This window comes from Equus caballus, chromosome 8, assembly GCF_041296265.1.
Source record: "Equus caballus isolate H_3958 breed thoroughbred chromosome 8, TB-T2T, whole genome shotgun sequence".
NCBI lineage: Eukaryota > Metazoa > Chordata > Mammalia > Perissodactyla > Equidae > Equus > Equus caballus.
The window spans coordinates 20,414,588-20,434,215 of NC_091691.1; the positions used below are offsets into that span (position 1 = coordinate 20,414,588).

Sequence of the window (19,628 nt, forward strand, 5' to 3'; positions counted from 1 at the left end):
TGGGGACTCTTCCAACTTTAATCTTCCATGTTCACCTGCTCTGGTATTTATGGGTGCTACTCTTAATAGTTCAGATGGGGGGGGCGGGCCCGGTGGTGCATCGGTTAAGTTCGAACACCCTGCTTTGGCAGCCTAGGGTTCCCGGTTTGGATCCCAGGTGTGGACATGGCACTGCTTGGCAAGCCATGCTGTGGCAGGCGTCCCACATATAAAGTAGAGGAAGATGGGCATGGATGTTAGCTCAGGGCCAGTCTTCCTCAGCAAAAAAAAAAAAAAGTGGAGGATTGGCAGCAGATGTTAGCTCAGAGCTAACCTTCCTCAAAAAACAAACAAAAAAATAAATAGTTGAGATGGCCTGCACACATGAAGCTTTTCTTCTTAATTCCTCTATGTCCTTAGGAAATGGAACTCCATCCAACCCCTCACTCCTATTTTTATAAAGGCATCATAAAGTAGCAGTCAGAATCCAGGGCCAGCCACTGCCTCCATCTTATGCCTGTGGGAGACCTGGCTAATTGAGTGTGGCCCTTTTTCTCACTGAGCTTCACACAGCCTCAGGATCCTACTCAACCCAGCCCTCCAAGGACCTACCACAAATTGATTCGAGTTGGCCCTCAAGATGCCACGTTTCCAACTTCTCAGCTAACCTAGTGGTCCTCAAAGTGGGCAGGAGCATGAGCACCACCTGGGACTGTGTTAGAAATGCAGATTCTCAGGTTCCACCCCAGACCTTCTAAATCAGAAACCCCAGGGTGTGGCCGGTGGGGCCAGCCTGCACCGGATCACACGAGCCACAGTGGGAAGATCTAGAGCATGGAAATGGGCTACAGATCAGGCTTCCCCCTCGACCCCCATGCCCACCCCACAGAGCCTGGGGTTAAACCTTTACCAGCCCACCGTGGGTGGGGCCCAGCAGCTTATGCTTTAAGATGCTCTCCTAGTGACTCCGAAGTATGAAATATCTCAGAACCAACACTCTAAGTAAAAACTCAGTGATTCCCCGTTAGAATTATCATGGGAGATTTCGAAACATACAAATGTTAGGGCCCCATCTCAGATCATCTCAGACGAGAAGTCAGAATCTCCGGGGTGGGACCTGTGAATATTTTTTAAAGCTTCTTGGGGATTTCCAAAGGACAGTGAAGTTTGAGATCCACCGGCCAAAATCAGTGCTTCTCAAGCTTTCGTATGTGCCCACACACCTTGGGAGCTTGTTAAAATGCAGATTCTGGGGGCTGGCCCCGTGGCCGAGTGGTTAAGTTCGCGCGCTCTGCTGCAGGCGTCCCAGTGTTTCGTCGGTTCGAATCCTGGGCGCGGACATGGCACTGCTCGTCAGACCACGCTGAGGCAGCGTCCCACATGCCACAACTAGAGGAACCCACAACGAAGAATACACAACTATGTACCGGGGGGCTTTGGGGAGAAAAAGGAAAAAATAAAAAAAATCTTAAAAAAAAAAAAAAAATGCAGATTCTGATTCGCGGGTGGCCAGTCCTGCTGGTCTAAGGACCACACTTTGAGTAGGCAGCCTGCAAACCCCCCTTGCTGCCCCTTCGGCCCCTCGGATGCCCATATGCCTATCCACCTTTATCCTTTGCCCTCGTCCAAAAGCCCCGAGACAAGAACAAGCGCCTTCTGACTCACCTGCCCACCACGTGGGGGCATCTCCAAACAGGCACGTACGCAGCCTGGAAAGAAAATGAATGTCACAGCACAGCATTTGCCTAGAGAAACCCGAAGGCTGTGAAAAGGCTGAAAGGCGGATCCAGGCCACTCTGTTTGCATACAGTTGGCAAGCCTTTGCCAGGACCCGGGCTGCCCTCCAGGGAAGCAGAGCCACAGTTATAACTCGCCTGCAGGTTGGCAGAGCCCGGCACAGGGCAGGTGGCCACCCTGTGAAGGCCCGGCCTGTTCGACTCAGCCTCTTTCCTCCTTCCATGCGCTCTGCTGCTGCTGGGGCCAGACTGCACAGAATCATCCCACACTCCTGCCCCTTTTCCAGGGCAAGACTGCAAGGAGGACAGGCAGCCCAGAGCTAGTCTTACGATCACACCACTGGCCAGAAACTGTCTCCCGGGCAAGGCGCCTGAGGGCGGCCTCAGACCCTGTGAGTGACACAGATGAGCCAGCAGAGAAGCGGGTCTAGAGAGGCACCCCAACTGCATTAAATTGTGGAATAAGGAATGCATCAAGTGGGCGGTGCACAGTTCCCTGCACCCAAGATGCATTCCCCTTTCTTCATCCTCCTCCTCCTCACACCAAGCATGAACTCAGCTCCTGGAACATGCCACAGACTAAGGGTTTTACACGATTAGCTCACAACTATGTCACTAGGTATTATTGCTAGCCTTTGTAACAGATCAGGAAGCAGAGCCCTAGAGAGGGAAAGTGGCTTGCCTAAAGCCACTTCACACGTGGCACAGCCAGGATTTGAACCCAGGTCAGTTGTTCTCAAGAGCCTGTGCTTTTATTACAGCCCTGTGGGCTCCGTCTACATATTCTCTCCTCTGGGAGTTCTTCCATGATTACCGAGTCTCAAATACCCGGGCACTCCTGTGTGTTCCCAAAGCATGCTCTAGGTAAACTCTATCAGAACACTTGCTGCACTATCTCACTTCGTACCCCAGGGCCTTTGCACTAGCTGTTCCTTCCACCTGGAATGCTCTTCCCCAGTGAGTCTTAGGTCTTCACCTCATTCTGGTCTGGATGAGTTACCTACTGCTGCTGTAACAAATACCACAAGCCTAGTGGCTTAAAACAACACAAATTTATTATCTTACTGTTCTGGCAGTCGGAAGTGTGAAATGGGTTGGTCAGGCTGCATTTCTTCTATAGGCTCTAGGGGACAATTTGTTTCCTTGACTTTTCCAGCTTCTAGAGGCTGCCCACATTCCTTGGCTCATGGGCCTGCATCACTCCAACCTCTGCTTCTGTTGTCACATCTTCTCTGGACTCTCCTGCCCCCTTCTTATAAGGATCTTGTGATTGCATCAGGCCCACCTGGATAATCCAGGATTATCCCCCATCAGAAGCTCCTTAACCACCTCTGCAGAGTCCCTTTCACCACGTAACATACTCACAGCTTCCAGGGATAGGACGTGAGCATTTCTGCAGGGCCATCATTTTGCCTACCAGAAGCTTCCTGCATCTGATCCAAACCAGCATCCTCCTCCGCTCTCTGTTGTCCTTCAGTCCTTTATCCCCCGGAGCACCTGCCACCATCGGACACTTCCTGTAGCTCTTTGTCAATCTCCCTCAAGAGGAGAGAATCCACGAGGCCAGACCTTGTCTCTCTCATTGCTGACCCTCAGTGCTTAGAACCATGCAGGCATACAGAAGGTGCTCAATAAAGGATTGATAATGAACAGTGATTGGTGTCATCAAGGACTGTCCAGCCTGCCTTCCTCACTGGACCGTGGGGACCACAAGGGCAGAGGCCCTGACTGATGGCTCTGTCTTGATGGGGGTGGTCAACACAGGAACATTAAGTGGAAAAACCTACTCCTCAGCCCCACCCTCTAGCACCCGCCAGTCCCCGGGGGAAGAGAAGGAATCCAGACGTCCGGGTGCCCCCACCTCCCACACCTGCACACACACCCACACTGGAAAACCCACACAGCTGAGGAGAGTCCCAACTGCCCAAACTGCAGAGGAAAATTGGGTGTTTGTCACGTCACTCTGGCCCCGAGCGAGCATGCCTGGACCAGGCTGCTCTATGCCTGCCCCAAGTTCTTTCTCAGCCTTGTCAAACAGCCCAGTGATTTAGCAAGAAAGCATGTTCTCGCCACGTTTATCCACGTGCCTCCTGTGTGTCCACACCCAAGCGCGTGAGGGGAAATGAAACTCTTCCAGGAGTGGTCACGTGATTTTTTTTTTCTTGCCCTCAAATTCCTACCAAGCTAATTCCACTGTCCCCCACTCCAGCGTTGGTGCTTGAAAATGCTGCAGGGGAAAATGAGGATGACAAGGAAGAAATTAAATCTGACTTGTTTCTCTGCTCAAAACTCTTCAGGGAGGTCCCATTTTCCTGGCTTTGTCTCTTACGATCTGTGTGGCCTTGGCCTAGTTGCTTAACCTCTCTGTGCCTCAGTTTCCTTAACTAGGATAGGAGGATAATAATAGTAACCAACCTCATGGGATTGTTGTGAGGACGAGGTGAGTTGAGACATGTAAAAACATTTAGTGCAGTGTGTGGTACAGAGTAAGCGCTCAAAAACTGTGGAAAATAGTTTGATAGCTCCTCAAAAAGTCAAACATAGAATTATCATATGACCCAGCAATTCCACTCTTAGGTAAATACCCAAAAGTAATGAAAACATTTGTCCACGCATGTACATGAATATTCATAGCAGCATTAGTCACAAGAGCCAAAAGATGGAAACAACTCAAATATCCAACCACAGATGAATGGATAAACAAAACATGGTTGACCTACACAATGGAATATTACTCACCCATAAAAAGGAATGAAGTGCTGACACATGCTACAACATGGATGAACCTCGAACGCATTACGCTAAGTGAAAGAACCCAGGCATGAAAGGTCACATATCGTATGAGTCCATCTACATCCAATGTTCAAAATAGGTGAATCTCCAGAGACAGAAAGCAGATCAGTGGTTGCCTAAGGCTGGAGGGAGGGGAAAATGGGGAATGAATACTTAACGGGTATGGGGTGTTCTTCTGGGATAATGGAAACATTTTGAGACTAGAGGGAGGCAATGGTGGCCCAACACTGTGAATGAATGCCACTGAATTACATACTTTCAAATCGTTAATTGTATATTATGTGAATTTCACTTCAATTTCAAAAAATAGTCAGCTCACATACATAGTATTCAAGAGCTTCCCCCATCCCGGGCCCAAGTTCTGGCCTTTGCCAACATCTCCAGTCACATCTACCATGATTACCGCTCGTATTCTTCATGCTCCGGCCACGCTAAGCTACAAACGTAAATGACCATAACACGGCTGCCATTGCTGACACTTTCTAAATGTCCGGCTAGGTGCTAAATGGATTCTACTATTATTTTCAGTCACTGAGTCTCAGAGATGTTAGGCAATTCACCAGAGGTCGTGTAGCTAGTAAGGAAAGGAGGTTGGAGTTGAATCCATGACTGACAGATTCCAGAGTCCCAATTTCTAACTACTATGCCATATTATTTCTCCCAGTCCACCAGGTTCTTTCACGATTGTCCCTTCATTCAAGGTATTCCTTTGACCCAAGGTTTCTCAACCTCAGCACTACTGACATTTGAGGCAAGATCATTCCTTGGTGCGGGAGGAACAGCATCCCTGGCCTCTGCCCACTAGTTGCCAATGGATCCCCCATTGTGACAACCCAAAATGTCTCTGGACATCGCCAAACCTCCCGTAGCTGAGAACCACTGCCTTGACCAAGAATGATCTCACATTCATAGCAGACACAGTCATGCTCCCCAATACTCCGTTGCTCCCCTCCGTTCCCAGTCCCTTGCAGTTGGTTGGGGCCATGTGACAAGTTCTAGCCAATGAACTATAGGTAGAAGCTATACGCTTCACTTCCAAGTTGAAATAATAAAAGCCCACGCAAGATTCCCCAGTCTCTCTCTTCTCCTGTCATGGTGACCAAGGAGGCCAAGCGCTCCATTTGGTAAGTCAACAAAATGGCGGCGCTGCCATTTTCTCAGCCCCTCGGTAGCTGTGTGGAGCAGCGTGTTCACCAACCTGGGATAGACATGCAAGGTTAGCCAGAAGCTAACCTTTGCTGGGTCAAGCTGCTAAGATGTTGAGGTCTGTTCATTACCACACCATAACCTGGCCTGTCCTGATTTACACGCATACCTTGGAAAACCTCTTCGTCAACCTTCAAACCCTAACCCAGAAGTTGTCTCCTCTGAGAAATGGGTTTTTTTCATCCTCCAGAAAAAGTTACTCTCTCCTCCTTCTGTATTCTATATCTTACAGATGTGTCTATTGCTACTTTTATCACATGTATGTACGTCTTTTGGGAGTCCCAACCTGTCCACACCCTCATTGCTGACAACCCTGTGGAAGAGGTGCATTTGTTAGTTAGTTAGCTAGTACCATGTAACCCCACTTTATCAGCCTCTAGCTATTCAGAATGAGAATAGATCTTTGACCCTAACTGGATCAATCCATTCTTTCTCCCAGAAACCAGAAATTTCTCACAAGAATTGAAACACAGAAGCTCTGGTCAATCAGTATCAGATGCTGGAACTGAAAGCAATCGTGTACAGTTGGGGCTGGAGTGGCCATTGCCATCCATCAGGTGCCAAACCAGAGCAAACTGTTCTTCAAAGAAAGAGAAAGAATGAAACAGATGGACAGAGAGGAACAAAGGTAAGAAGCCATATGGGCTAGGGAGACCAAGAAAGTAACATCTAATCCCGACCTTCCAGTTTCCCATTCTGATCCCTTCCAATGACGGCCTTATGGCCTCATCTTGCATGAGTCAGTCTATAGAGGGGTTTGTTTCTTCCAAACAAGAAACCTTGATTAAGACATTAAGGATTATTTCCAGAGTGTTTCAGAGAGGGTGCCCTTGAATGAGACAAATGTGGATTTGAATTCCAGCTTCTAGGTCTTGAATAAGTTAGGTAGCCTCTCAGAGCCTCACTTCCGTCATCTGTAAAATGGGGATATTAACAGTATCCCATAAGATTATTGTGAAAATAAAATTATATGATACATGCAAAGTACTTTGGATGGTGCCTTACACAAGGTGATCCTTAGATCTTATTATGATTACTATTACTAGATGATTATTCTTTAAGTCATTTAAAAAATATTCTGGTTCTTTCAGTTCACAAGATCTTAACTTGAGCTCCAGGGGGACTTTGGGACACCAATATCACATGAAATTTGGAGAGCTTGTGCATATGGAGCTACTGAGAGGGAGAGAATCTCACAGAGCTGTTGTCCATTTCTCGAAGGGCATCCAAAATCTGAAAGATCTTCAAGGCGACTAGTGACTCAAAACATACATCTGTATCTGATCCAGCAACTGCACTTCTGAGTATACGCCCAAGTGAACTCAAAGTGGGAACTCAGATATTTGCACATAAATATTCATAGCAGAATTCCTCACAATTGCCAGACTATGGAAACAATCCAAATGTCCATCAAAAGATGGACGGATACACAAAATGTGGGGTATACCTACAATGGAACACTCTTCAGCTTTAAAAAGGAAGGAAATTCTGACACCTGCTACAACATCGATGACATTATGCTAAATGAAATAAGCCAGTCACAAAAGGACAAATCCTGTATGATTCCGCTTATAAAAGGGACCCAGAATAGTCCAACTTATAGAGACAAATAGAATGGTGGTTGTCAGGAGCTGGGGGGAGGGGGAGTAGGGACTTAGTGTTTACTGGGTACCAAGTTTCAGTCTGGGGTGATGAAAAAGTTCTGGAGATGGATGTTGGTGACGGTTGCACGACAAGGCAAATGTACCTGATGCCACTGAATTGTACAGTTAAAAATCATTGAAATGGTAAACTTTATGTTATGCATATTTTATCACAATTTTAAAAAGTGAAAGAGAAAAAACTCAAACATCTGTGGTCCCGTGAACTTCTAAGACCAAATGCCCTCCTGCCAGCCCCACGCCTACGGATCACCCAACGTGCAGAGTGGAGGGACAGAGCCAAACAGGGCTTCCTCTTTAGTTGGCCCAACAGATGCATGTCTTCCAAGAGCACTCCGGGTTCAGCCAAGCCCCAAACACGTCTCGCCTGCAGCACTTCATTCCGGCTGTAATGAAATTACATGTGTGTGCTCACAGGGAAAGGGAGCCGGTATGGTTTTAATTTATTTACACTCAGCTCCTCAGAACACACTAGGGTAGTTGCTGTTTGATGTCGATGTCGGAGGCGTTCTGCAAGGCCTTTGCATAAGCCTTGGTTCTCTTTGGTAACAAGAAACCAAGGTTAGCTCAGACTAAATTGTCTTGAAAGTCTGAGCAGAGAAGGGGCTCTGAATGCATTCCCTCACCCAAGGAGGCATGAAATAAGGATCTGGTTCCCGGGACCCAAGGGCATCCCACAGAATTCAGAACCTCAGACTTATTCCGCAAAATCTCAAGAATAGTGAGGCAAGGAGTAATTTAGGAAGAAAATAGAGAGAAAAGACCTTTATCAAGAACCTACTATGATGCTAATGTCTTTACGGATGTGCTTTCGATCAAACCCCATTCTTCTGATGAGGAGATGAGGCCCAGAGAAGCCAATAGAATGAATTAAGACGCTAAGCGGAATAGCTGGGCTTGAACCCAGATAGGTGTAACGCCAGCATCTACGTTCTCGCAATTGAACCATCTGTTGCAGTTACTATAGCTGTGTAACAAATCACCCCAAAACTTGTGATGCAAAGCAACAATACAAGCTTTGTACTATGCTCTCAGAGTCCATGAGTCGGAAACTTAGAAAAGGTATAGTGGGTACTATGAGTTGAATTGCGTCCCCCAAGAAAGAGACGTTGACGTCTTCACCGCCAGTATCTTAGAACGTGACCTGATTTGGAAGTAGGGTCTTTACAGAGGTAATCAGGTTAAAATGAGGTCCTCAGGACAAAGAGAACAGTTTAGTGGTTACCAGGAGGAAGGGGGTTGGGGGTGGGCACTAGCGGCAAAGGGGCACTTCTATGGTGACTGACAAATACTAATGTACAACTGAAATTTCACAATGTACTAAAGTATTATGACCTCAATAAAAGAAAAATGAGGTCCTTTGGGACACCTAATCCAATATGATGGGTGTCCTTATAAAAAGAGGAAATTTGGTCATGGAGACACACACACATACACACACACACACACACACACACAGGGGAAAGACGATGCGAAGAGACACAGCAAGAAGGCCACGGGAAGATGGAAAATTGGCATGACTCATCCACAAGCCAAGGAATGCCGAACATTCCAGGCAAACCACCGGAAGCGAGGAAGAGACAAGGAAAGATCCCCCCTACAGATCTCAGAGGGAGCATGGCCCTGCCAACACCTCGACCTTGGACTTCTGGCTTCCAGACCTGTGAGACAAGAAAGCTCTGTTGTTCTAAGCCACTCATTTTGTGTACTTTGTTATGCTGGCCACAGCAATCTAACACACCAACTAAGACAGAGGTCAGAGGCTAAGTTGAGTATTGGGGTACCAGGTCGTCACATCCCCTCAACCCATCCCTCTCAGCTTTAATCTGCTTTACATACAGGATTTCTGCACATGATTTTATTTGAAAAGACATGCCCAGAGTGACAAAAGCACTTTCATTTTACGAGCTGGGGATAGAAACTGAGGTCCACAGAGGTGTAGGACTTGCCCAAAGTCACCCAATGACTCAGCAGCAGTCTGAGACAACAGCACAAGTTTTCTGGCTGCCATTTTGTTTTCTTTCCTTTCACCACTCATCTGCGGTGAAGGCCCAGCCAGCGTGAGGTTAGGACACAGGAAGTTCCATGTGTTCATGGTGGGCGCCATTTTGCATGGCTCCACTTCAAAAGCTTTTTTGCCCCCGTTGGGCCCCATTTTCACCACTGCTCTGAGACTAGAGGATGGTGCCCTCATTGCATCAAGCACCCAGGCTTGCCCAAGGCCAAGCGGGCACAAGGGCTGGCCTGCCCCTCCCAGCAGTGACCTTATGGAACGCCCTTTCGGCAGAGGTGAGCGGCGGGTGGGAGCTGGCAGAGCAGGCCCGGGGCACAGGGTCAGGCCCTGATAACCCGAGATCAAAGCGGGCTGTCAGCAGTGTCAGCTGAGAGGCAGCCAAGACAAGCGGAGCGGGCAGCTTTATCTCCCCACTGGCCCAAGAGCCGGGCGGGGAAAGCACCACAGTTCCCGGAAACTATTTCTGGCTGGGCAGGAGGGAGCTAATGGAGCCTGGCTCATTCCAGGTTGGCTCAGGGTCTGTCTCCTGCCCTCTCCTGCACCACACATGGTTTGCTCTGGTCTCACGTTTGGGTTTTTTCCTGTTCTTTCATCCATCACTTTCCATTTTCCTACCTACATGTGCGCGCACACACCATAAAGATTGTTCTTCTCGCGCCTGAAACATTTCCATTCCTGCTCTGGACAGACAGAGGAGGGCTGCCGGCCTTCTCACCCCCACTGCCAACACACACAGCTGCCTCCTCTCCTCCCGGACTTGTCCATTCTCACATTCACAGACGTACAGCTTTCTCCCACCTTCCCTTCCACACACGTGCGTTCACACGCACTCACACACCCGCACACTCACACCTGCCTGGCTTACAATTTCCAAACCCTCTTGAACAAGAATCCAGAGACAGCTGCCAATTAAAACAATCACAACTCCTTGCCTTCCTTTCAGTTGTTATGAACCCAGGGACCATTTCCACCAGCCGATGCCTGGACTTTTTGTTTTTTTTGCAAGGTGTTGACCCCTTCGTTTGCAGCTGGAAGAGACTCAGCCCCAGCTCTTGCTCCAGCTGTGGCCTCTGTCAGCTGAGCAGCTCACAGCTGGCCGGTTTCAAACCCGTCCATTGTAAGCCAGTTATCTCAGCACTTTGAAAAAGGAAAGGAGGGGATCTACCCTCCCAACATATTATCTGAGAGATTCCAGAACCTTCCATATACCAAAAGTTTGAATTTCCAGGGCCGGCCCCTTGGCCAAGTGGTTAAGTTCACGCACTTGGCTTCAGCAGCCCAGGGTTTCACTGGTTGGGATCCTGGTCACAGACCTAGCACCACTCATCAGGCCATGCTGAGGCGGCATCCCACACAGCAGAACTAGAAGGACCTACAACTAGAATATACAACTACATACTGGGGGGGCTTTGGGGAGATGAAGAAGAAGAAGATTATCAACAGATGTTAGCTCAGGACCAATCTTTAATAAAAGAGTTTGAATTTCCTTCTCTCCCCTTGAACTCACACCTGATCCCTTCAGCAGTTGTCCAGACTGGCTGCAGGAAGACAGCAGGAGAGGGACATCCACAGACCTGCTACTTTCTGCCTTTAGCACCTGTAGGCTTCAGACTTTCATCAGAACAGCCTGGCCGGCAAGAATGGGGAGACGGGGCAGGAAGGCGAGGAGATAGTTCAGGGAGTCATGCCATTGCCCGGAGGCAAAGGGAAGGAAAGGAGTATGTATGGAGCCCCTGCTGTGTGCTGGGTACTCACTTCCTCCCTGTGCTGGGAGATGTCTTTGGAAGGCTGTGGGCCCTGCCCTTAGCACAGTGCCTGGGACATAGCAAGCACTGAATATCATGCAAATATGTTTCTCTCTTGTGACCCCCATGGTAACGCTGTGCAGTGGATATCCTCATTTTGGAAATGAGGAAAATGAAGCTCAGAGGGGTTTGGAGACAACCACCTACACACAAGCCATAAATGCCAGAGCCAGTATATCCCTCCCCACTCTTCCCGCCAGGCAGGCAGCAAGGTGGTGGACTGGGGAAAATTGTGTTGCATCCTTTTGCTTTTTCCACAGAATGATGCAAAATCCTGGTTTCAGAAATGTGTTTTTTCTAGCTTCTTTCAGGCCTGGCTGAATCAAAATTTCTAAGCATTGCATCTGAAAGGGCTCATACAGACCCTCGTGACCCAATCTCTCATGTTAGAGATTAAAAGCAAACTCATCAAGGGGGAGCGTGGAGAAGCTGTGAAATTTTTACCTCGCCTGCATCCATATTCTTTATCCAGGTAAGAGCATCTCAAGGTTGCTTTGGAAAAGCAAACTTTCTTTTACTGGGCATCATCAAAGTGGAGCTGCCAATCATGACGTCACAACCATAGGGCGGGCTTATGACCCAAGCTCTGCCAATCATATGCGTCCTCCCAGGAATTTACATCCTTAGCAAGGACTAAAGACGCTCATTCGCGTCTTCAGCCGAGTCCCTGAATTCCTGCTACCCAGCTTCCCTTGCTCCTATTCATTCAGAGACCTTGTTCTTCTATCCTTCCAGTAAATTCCTTCTTTGCATTAAGTTAATGAAAGTCACTCTCTGCTGCTTGCAATCAGGGAATTCTAAGCGATACAGGAAGGCATCCAGCTAAGCTCACCCAGCAAAGGAGAGGCAGAGTAGAGACTAGAACCCACTTCTGATTCCCACTCTGTTACTTCCTCTGGGGCCTGGAAGGCTTCTTTCTTTCATCCTCTGTATCACTTAATACCTCTGAGCCTCATTTCCATACCTGACAAATGGTGATATTACGTCAAACACTATGAAATCGCAAGTTTTATAGGTCAAAAAATGAACAACTAGGGGCTGACCCAGTGGCACAGTGGTTAAGTTCACATGCTCCGCTTCATCAGCCCGGGGTGTGCAGGTTCAGAGCCCAGGCACGGACCTAGCACTGCTCATCAAGCCATGCTGTGGCAGCATCCCACATAAAGTAGAGGATGATTGGCACAGATATTAGTTCAGTGACAATCTTCCTCACAAAAAAGTAAAATAATTCAAAAATGAACAACTATATTGGCAATATCATATTAAAGGTGTCCAGATTCCAATTCCAATTTGTGGGAGGTAGGTTTTCCCACACCAACAAGCAATTCTTCAGACAGCAGCTGGGCGTCCTACAATTTAATTCAATTCTGACTCTATCTACCCGGAGACAGCATCAAATCCCACATATCTCACACCACTGCCTGCCCCCGACCCCTTCAGATGCCAGCTGAAGCCCAGGTTGTTACCGGTGCTTGGACGGACTGGCTATAAACCAGAGGTTCTGTGGCCGCCTCCTTGGGTTCAATTAATTTGCTAGAGAGGCTCACAGAACTCAGAAAACCTGCTCACTCGCTAGATGATCATTTTATTATAAAAGAACATAAGGCAGGGACAACCAGAGAGAAGAGATGCATAGGCGAGCGTATGTAGGAAAAGGCGTGGACTTCCATGCTCTCTGAGCACCGCTCTCCCCCAATCCCCGCGCTTTCACCAACCTGGAAGCTCCCTGAACCCCCTCCCGCTGAGTTTTTATGGGGGCCTCATTACATGGACAGAATTGATTAAATCATTAGCCCTTGGCGATGGATCTCTATCTCCAGCCCTTCTCCCCTCCCTGGAGGTCATAGGGGTAGGACTGAAAGTTCCAACCCTCTAATCACGTGGCTGGTTCTCCCAACAACCAGCCCCCATTCTTAGATGCTCCCAAAAGTCACCTCCTTCACATAACAAAAGACACCTTTATCACTCTCATCACTTAGGAAATTCCAAGGGTTTTAGGAGCTCTGCGCCACAAACAGAGATGAAGACCGAATACAGACTTCTTATAAACGACAATATCCCCGTCCTACCAATTTAGCAACCTCAGCCGAAAAGGTGCTCCCATTTCTTAAGCATCCTTTTAAAAGTCCCAGGAATGAATCTCATTGTCCTGGCTTATGTCACATGGCCATCCAATCACTTTGGCTTGGTGAACTTGCAGACCTTGTGCCCTAGACCTTGGGGAGGGAGGGTCAGCCTCCCCCTATAATCAGAAGACACAGAGCAGAGGAAGAGCGGTTTCCAAAGGGGAAATTGGGGTGAGCTACACAAAAGGAGGACCCTGAGCGGGAAAAACTGTAGACGCCCACTATGTATGTGCTGCTGGTTCACACGTGCTCAGCAGCCTGGTTAAATGCACATTTATGATCTGGGTCCTACGTACCTGCATTCAAAACCTGGCTCCACCACTTTCCAGACCTTGGGCAAATGGCGATCTCACTAAATACAGGTCAGTTTTCTCATCTGTAAAGGAAATAGAAAACTAGCATAGCTCACAGATTTATAAAGATTAGAAAGAATGCAAATATAACAGATCTGTGACAGAGAAGGTGATAAATACAGTCGATATGGTTACTTTGAAAAATATCGGTTCTCAACACCCATAAATATCCTAACTCCCGGCTTCCAGAGGAGATTCTCTTGTCTTTCTCTGTCCTATTTCTTCCTCATTTATATGTGGCTTTGCCTTTTTTTCCTTGCATAGATTAAATAAACACACACACACAAAGTCCAACTCAAATAATGGCATTCGGATAAAATAGAGAAGGACGCAAAGATCTGTGGAACTCATTTATATTTAACTGTGTGCAGCCAGAGACTCGTGTAGTGGAAAATAGGCAAGGAGGCTTGAAGGAGGAAAGAGGATATTAAAATTGTAATTTTCCCAATCATATCGAGACATCTCTACCTGCCCGAATGACAGGATGCACAGTACATCTCTCAAAAGCTGTGCCACATCTCCAAGCCAGCACCAAATAAATTGAGTTTCTGCTCAGTGACAGTGGAGGCTGAGGTTGCTGTCAGCTTTGTTCCAATTTTTTTCCTTTTCTTTTTCTCTTCGAGGTGTTTTGTGTTTGTTACAATCTTTGGGATTTGCTCGTGTTTTATCTTTCTCATTCTTCCGCGTTCCACGAGAGTTGGCTAGGAGCTCAGTCTGCCTGTACCAGAAAAGTCTACCATAAAGCTTCCAGTGGCCCCGCATGGGCCCCAGGATACAGTATAAAGTCAATTAATCAGCCCCTGTGGGTCCACCTGGATGGTGACGTCCCCCGTAGAGCTCATTTCTAGTCCTTTTTCAAGTGGTCCATGCTAGAGGCCAAGATTGGTTAGGCAGGGGCCGGCTCCGTGGCCGAGTGGTTAAGTTCGCGCGCTCCGCTGCGGCGGCCCAGGATTCAGATCCTGGGCGCGGACGTGGCACCGCTCGTCAGGCCACGTTGAGGTGGCGTCCCACATCCCACAACTAGAAGGACCTGCAACTAAGATATACAACTGTGTACAGGGGGGGTTTGGGAAATAAAGCAGAAAAAAAAAAAATTGGCAACAGTTGTTAGCCCAGGTGCCAATCCTTAAAAAAAAAAAAGGAAGATTGGCAACAGTTGTTAGCCTAGGTGCCAATCTTTAAAATAAAAAAAAAAAAGGACTGGTTAGGCAGAGGAACGCTGTGATTTGGCGTCCTAAGTGGTATGTGGTGGAACTGACATTGGCCAATGGGGGCTGGCGAAATCTACGGCCAATGGGTGTGAGAACGGCACAACCTCAGGAATACATTTGGGCTCTTCCTTGGGCCTCAAGAGCCTAACTTGGAAGCCCAATCTATGATGATTTTTAGTTTGAAGCTGGTTCTTGGAATTTCTGCTGACATCAGGGGAGCCCCACTAATCAGCATCACAAGGGGGTTCTTGGCTGGACTTATTGATGGAACCCCACCATGCTGGTGCCCACTTCGCCCTCACCCACATACCTCAAGGTGTGGATCTCCTTTCTGCCTTCCAGGGCAAGGCTAGGGCAGCAGCCCCAGAGAGACAAGAGAGAGTGAAGCCTGGAGACGGAATTAACACACTGAAATCTCACATCCCTGAATGGATGGGGCATTCAAGAATGGAAAATCTGAAACTAAGTCAGAGGAACTTGGGATCAACTAGACTCAAGAAAGAGATAGCAGACGAACTCTTTAAAATACTTTCCAAGCCAGTGGCAAGAGATGAGTGTGGACAGGGAGACGTGGGCCAGATCTGGAAGGCTTTGGACATTATCCCGTGCACACGTGGGAGCCACGGAAGGGTTTAGAGCAGGACAGTGATGATCGGATTTGAATTTCAGGAGATCACTCGGGTTTGGAGGTGAAGAATGGATGGAGGGGGAAAGAGTGGAAGCGGTCGACCAGTTAGACGGCTCCTGTGGAAATTAAGGTAAGAGAGGGAGGTGGTTTGAGCCAAGACATTGGGTAGAAAATGGAGACGAGTCAACAGTTCCAAGAACTCTTCAAGCAATAGGATTAGAAAGGTTGAGAGTTCCAGGCAAGGGAGACAAGGGGTGAGCACCTGAAAAGGCTCCACTCTACAGAGAGCTAGTCTAAACTATTCCACCTACCCTTAGCTTATCTAACACGAGGGCCTCATGAAATCTTTTTTTTTTTTTAACTGAGTTCACGGACCTATTGTTTCTATGTGTCCCTGTCCTTGTGCATAGTGCTTGATGTGGCAGGCCCTGAAATCAGACAGCCTGGGTGTGATCATATCCTGTAGGGTCTTCATTAGAAGCAAGTAGAGACTGGATGCATTTAATGGTTCTCTTTGGCGATCTACTTAGGAGGTGGGAAGAATTAAGGGATGAGATTTGGAAGGCTCCAGAGTGTTTAGCAAGCTAATGTCCTGATCCAAATAAGAAAGGACGTGATCTAAATGCAGCCCACGGCAGTGAAGTCAAGACGGCAAAGCTCTGATGGAGAGACACTGTTCTATGCAGAGAGAGAAAAAATACTTTCCGGATCTCAAAGCTTATAGTTAATATTGAAGAACCACTGACTAGTCCCCTGCCCTCTAGGGAAAAGCACGCTCATTTGCCTGTGTGTCTTCAAACGCCAACTGATGGATGGTACAAGTTGCTAAGGTTGTTCCTCCAGTGGGTCTTATCTAACAGATAGCCTAAGGCTGAGCAGAGCAGGAGCTAAAGGAGTGCGTGGTGGGTAAGTTCATCATGCTGGAGTCAATTAAGAGCTCGCAACTCAATCCAGTTGACAAATTGAAACATTCCACACGGACATTGACCATCCTCCACAAGTAGGATGACCCACCATCCCAGTCTGCCTGGGACTTTCAGTGCTAAAATGGGGACAGTCCCAGGCAAATTAGGATGAGTTGGTCACCCTACCCATGAGTCCCACTCTGAACTCATGCCTCCATTTTGAATAGTATATTGTTTTCAATGGCAATCTCAGAAAACATATTAACCAAATTGGGGTCAATTTTATTGTGAAGAAAAGAAAATCAATTTGTTCATTTACATCCATTCTATCCATCTTTTCCAAGGGAAAGGAAATTGGTATAGCCACAGTGGTTAAGAGGGCCCGCTCGGAAGTCAGCTACAATGGGTTCAAATTCTCGATTTCCTCCATAAAATGGGAGCGCTCCTAATTCATGCCTCATATGTAAGAAAATGTATGGAAAGTGCTGAACACCATGTCTGGCTTGTAGTAAGTATTCAAAACCCCGAGCTGTTATTATTAGAACTTTCCATCTAACTCCACCCCAACCCCAATCCTCTGGATCACAAGCCACTTAGAGCCTTTAATCTTTCTCTTGGCATTTCCCATTTGACACAGGCTTTGAGGAGCTTCTGCAATTCATCCCATTACAGGGGGCCTTAACTGACAGAGTCCACTTACAAAGTTCCTCTTTGCAAATTTGTAACTGAGAAGATTTAGAAAACCTTTGACCAAACTGACTGACATGATTGAATATGAAAGAAAAGCATAGCAGTCGTGTCTTTCCTTCAGAAGGAATGGGTTATCTCCCGGGGTAGGGAGTTTTCTAAGCCCTGAAGATGTTTGTTAACTGAGATAATGCATATAAAAAGCTCAACGCTTTGGTCAAAACAATGCTACTACCATATCATCTCTGCCTGAACAATTACAGCAGCCTCCCATCTGCTCCACGCTTCTGCTTTTTCACCCAAGAATTTATTCTCCACCCTGCAGCCAGAGGGATTTTTTGAAAACATAAGGCGCCTCAAATCTGGAAACTGCCCAGGTGTCCATTCACAGGAGAAAGGATAAACTATGATATATCCATATCCATACAAAGAAATACTACCCCGCAAGAAAAAAGAAATTACTGATACAAAGTATAGCTGAGTGAAGGAAGCCTTCCACAGGACCATACACTGTATGATCCCATTTATATAAAGTTCTGGAATAGGCAAACTAACACGGTGGGAAAAATCAGAATAGTAGTTTCCTGGGGGCAGGGCGGCAGGGGCTGGGGGTGGGGACGGAGGCGATGATGATATCCTCTATCTTGATATGGGTTTGAGTTGCACAGGTATGTCAAAAATTTGTCAAAATTCAAAGAAAAAAATCCAAAGAAGATAAGATTCGGGCATTTCACTGTATGTAAATTTCCTTCTAAGGAAATCCATCAACAAATCTTGAAGTCTAGTTAGTGATTTGCACACGGAAGTGTTCGGGGATGAGGTAACCGGTATCTGGGACTTACTCTGAAATGCAACAACACAATAAGGTGAATTGATGAGGACAGAGGGATGAATAAATGAGGAGAGTGTGATAAAGCAAATAAACAAAATGTTAAGTGTAGGATCCAGTTGGTTGGTGTATGCGTGCTCCATATACAATTTTTCAACTTTTCTATATGCTTGAAATTTTTCAGAATAGAATTTGGGGGGGAGGGTAGTGGGAAGAGAGATATGTCACTCCTTTTTTACATAGCTTCCCCTTTAATTGATGCACTACCAAAGCCCTTGCGACATCTACAGGATCTGGTCCCCTCCCTGCTCCCAGCACTCCGGACTCATCTCCTGCCACCATTTGAATGGTGTCCCTTTCAATGGCGATTGCAGCCTCTCAACTACTTTACTTCCAGCCACTGTGGCCTCCTGCCTCTTCCTCAGACATGCCAACCTGGTCTGGCCTCAGAGCCTTTGCACTTGCCGTTCCTCCAAATTTCACAAGCTTGATTCCCTGACTTCTTCAGGTCTCTGCCCCAATGTCACCTCCTGACTACTCTAAATAAAATAGCACTTCCTTCCTCCCATCACTCTATCCTTCTGCCTTTTGTACATGTGTGCTTCATCGCCCACGGATGCAATAGTAATTTTATTGTCTATCTCCCCTCACGGCAACGTGGGCACTTTGCTTTGCTCCTTGTGTTGCGCCAGCACCTACAATGGCACGTGGAAGATACAGCGCTCAATAAGCACTTGTATAAATGAGTGTGATGCTGACACCACCAGTAGTAATCTTAACCGAGTACTGTCATGCTGCATAACGACCTTTCAGTCAACAACGGGCCACATATACAATGGTGGTCCCGTAAGATTAGTACCATACAGCCTAGGTGTGTAGTAGGCTGTCCCATCTAGGTTTGTGTAGGTACACACTATGAGGTTAGTGCAATAACAAAATTGCTTAACAACGCATTGCTCAGAATGCATCTCCTTCGTTAGGCGACACAAGACTATACTTGGTAATTGTGCTGTACTAAACCATTTACTTCTGTTGTCTCTTTTAATCCTCACAACAAGTCTACTGCTGCTTTTACAATTGAGAAAAATCATAGTTTAGAAAGATTCGGTGATTTATCCAAAGACAAATGTCAGGGCTGGGAGAGTCCAACCCAGTTCTTTTGGTTCCCAAAGCCAGCAATCGGTTCACCTTGCCACAGGGCAGGGAGGGTCTAGAAAAGGACGACAAATGGGAAAGAATGTGTCAGCTGTCACCAGGGCTGCCCTAACGGTAGACAGAAAGACCAGGGGCCAGTAGATGTGGGGACATCAGACTGTCAATCATCAAACTTCCAATGACACCTGGTGTCCCCTGTCCCCAGTTTTAAGGGTCAAACGGGCTGACCAGCATTACCAAGCTTCCAACTTGATCAGGTCTCCTACAACAAGGCCCGTGTTAATAAATCTCCTTTCAGTTGCAAAGATGACCTTAACCTCCTTATCAAATGTAACTCTTGTGCGTTTCTCCTTACACATGGGCTGTATCTATTGACCCTAACACAGAGCACATTTTTAGGAAACATATCACACTTCTCATCCAGGAGCATGAATGTCCATTGTGCAATATTTTTACAAGTGCTCCAAAATGTTCGTTTTCTCCAGGATTAACTAGTCCCCATCTGACATCAGGTTCAATATGCGAAAAAAAAAAAAGTCA

At 47.1% G+C, this 19,628-nt stretch overlaps 1 long non-coding RNA gene across 1 annotated transcript in view; it reads right to left on the reverse strand.

Moving 5' to 3' along the window:
• Positions 1-19,628, reverse strand: part of LOC111774641 (uncharacterized) — a 187,033-nt gene that overhangs the window by 165,930 nt on the left and 1,475 nt on the right. Inside the window, exon 2 of the long non-coding RNA XR_011441357.1 lies at positions 13,617-13,696. This is a non-coding gene — a long non-coding RNA (uncharacterized lncRNA). The remainder of the gene's footprint in view (positions 1-13,616; positions 13,697-19,628) is intronic.